General features: G+C 31.6%; 1 long non-coding RNA gene across 1 annotated transcript; it reads right to left on the bottom strand.

Moving 5' to 3' along the window:
• Window positions 1-381: 381 nt before the first annotated feature.
• On the bottom strand, window positions 382-2,218 carry LOC134695078 (uncharacterized). Its single transcript, XR_010102685.1, has 3 exons — window positions 1,919-2,218; window positions 1,422-1,488; window positions 382-423 (listed from the first exon to the last, which is right to left on the bottom strand). It is a non-coding gene; the product is annotated as an uncharacterized LOC134695078 (long non-coding RNA).
• Between the last annotated feature and the right edge of the window lie 275 nt (window positions 2,219-2,493).

The raw sequence follows: 2,493 nt of genomic DNA, 5'->3' as shown, positions 1-2,493 counted from the left end.
AATGAACACTTTATTATACCAGCATATTAATACCGGAAATCTGACCTTCAATGATCAAAAACGTTTTTATGAGAATGAAAAGATCAAAAAATGAGGTTATTTTAAAAAGATTAAATGGGTATTATATTGCATGCTGTTGTAGTTATGTGACTGCTATTAAAGTATTTTCAGATTTTTCGATATTCTCTAGATCATATCAGTAGTCAAACGTACATGGGGATCATTCCATGTCTTGATTTGGACAATGGCTGTTTTATTTCGTTGGACACTTAAATTCGTGGATTAAGTCATCCACGAACACCACGAAAATTGTTACCCCACGGACGAAAGTACTTTCACAGTAACTAAAATGTCTAATGCGTACCTTTATATGACAAAATTCGTGTAGTTGATATATTTCCTGTGCTACTTGTGTTTACTACCCTAAAATATGAAATATATATGAATACATACTTGCATCTTGAACTAACATCGGTTTTTATGATGTAAGGAGATGGTTGAAGCAATACTCTTTTCAAATATCTATAATCCTTTTACCTTTGAAAACTATTATTTCAGCCTTTCAACTTTTTATTTCGGACGCCAATGTTAAGTCCCATGAAGACAAGACGCGCCTCTTAGTAATTATTTTTTTTCACAACCAATGGGTCGATAACACTACTTGTGGTTTTTTCAATCCTTGTTATACGGCATCATTTTGTGTTGACATGGACTATCATGCAATATAACTAACTGGTAGATACGGTCAAATTTGGGGCTAGTCAAATTTTATTGTTCGGTGTGAGCCAAGACTGCTGTGTTTTGAACTTAAATGGTTTACTTTTACAAATTATAACTTGGATAGATAGTTGGCCCATTGACACGCATACCACACGTTGTAATTATATATGTTTTTTAATCACAAATTCATCGAAATACTAAGGGTTTAATGTTTTACCCCCAATAAAGGAAGCATCAGCTGCATTTTGAATTACGTTTTGTTATTTTTTGGCACTGATTAAAAGATTTAAACAAATATAATATTCAGGATATCTTTATATAGTTCAATATAGTTTGAAATTTTGAAACGGCAACCGTGATTCAACAAAGTAAGGAGATATTTAAATAATACAAAGGTAATACAATTTGCAAACTGTTCAAGAAGATCTATAATTATGAAATACAGATGCAGTTATACAATATCTATCTTACTTACGTACGGTAGTAGGAAAATTTTAATCTCAAATTATAAAATTTATTTTTACTTTGCCAAAACATAGTATATATTGATATACGTTCAAAAATATAATAAAAATGTCAGATCACAAAGCATTTTCTCAAACTACAGGTTGTGACAAAATGGACCCGAATTTCCGGAACGTTCGATTTACATTATCCGGAAATATATTCTGTCAAATTTCAGGAATCTATTTTTTTTTTACCTTTTGCAGATAACTGATTTACATTCAAAAACAGTTGTGTTGTCTTCGTCACGAAGGCATTGGTAATCTGTAAAAATAAAAATAACCCCTTACTGATCGAGTCAAAAAGCAACATATCATAGATCATCCTATTAAAGTTGTTAAAGGACATAAACTATAAGCAAACAATGATGTAATTACCATTGCAATTCAGCTAGGACCAATTGACAAACCAAACTAGACATTCTGCTTCATAACAGTCTCCATGAAGTAATAAAGACACGGATCGTTACTTGAATTGAAGTACAACGAACGACAGTAACAGATCTTCAAAAAATCTTACATTGTCATTTGTTCTGGAGGTTGAATACCGAAATACGAGGTATTAAATTGATCGCACTTTACAAAACGTTTTTGTGTAAGATGTTTAAAAAATGAATGCCAAGACATGTTTTTCGAGGGTATAGGTCTACAACAAATTATGATTAAAAGTTTATTCGTCTTAGGAAGATAAATACCTGGTGATAACCTGTCAGTTGATTTTGGACATGTCTTTATATAACATGAGCAATCTTCCTTTGATGGTACACAAAAACATGAATTTCGAGGTTTGAAAAGGAAATCAAATTTTTTTCTGTAGTCACATCGACAGGTAGCATCGGTATTACGGTTCCCATTATCATAGATCAATTGTCCCTCCTCATTGCATGTAGACTTTAGATAGATACAATTGGTACTGACATTTGTGTAAAAAATTATTGGCCATGGCTGGTAGCGCTCTGACGAACAGACATCGGCATCTAATCCTCCACGAAGAACATGTTTTCTACCTGTTGAGAAATATCTTAATTTTTTTTTACGATACTCTCATTCAGTCACTAATCGAAACTTGATATTTATTACATTTTCTAAAAGTACATTTTGTCGTTAAAGTATTTTTGAAATTAACTTCGTTTTTAAAAAATACAGATTTTGTGCTAGGAATGTCGTTCAATTATGACAGATATGAGATAAACATGTTAAACGCTCATCAATAGAAATATGTTTAATGGAATATTTCCTTGTAAACAGTTATTTACCTGGCTGTAGAAAA

This window comes from Mytilus trossulus, chromosome 13 (assembly GCF_036588685.1).
Source record: "Mytilus trossulus isolate FHL-02 chromosome 13, PNRI_Mtr1.1.1.hap1, whole genome shotgun sequence".
NCBI lineage: Eukaryota > Metazoa > Mollusca > Bivalvia > Mytilida > Mytilidae > Mytilus > Mytilus trossulus.
This window is presented reverse-complemented; position numbering and strand designations above follow the sequence as displayed.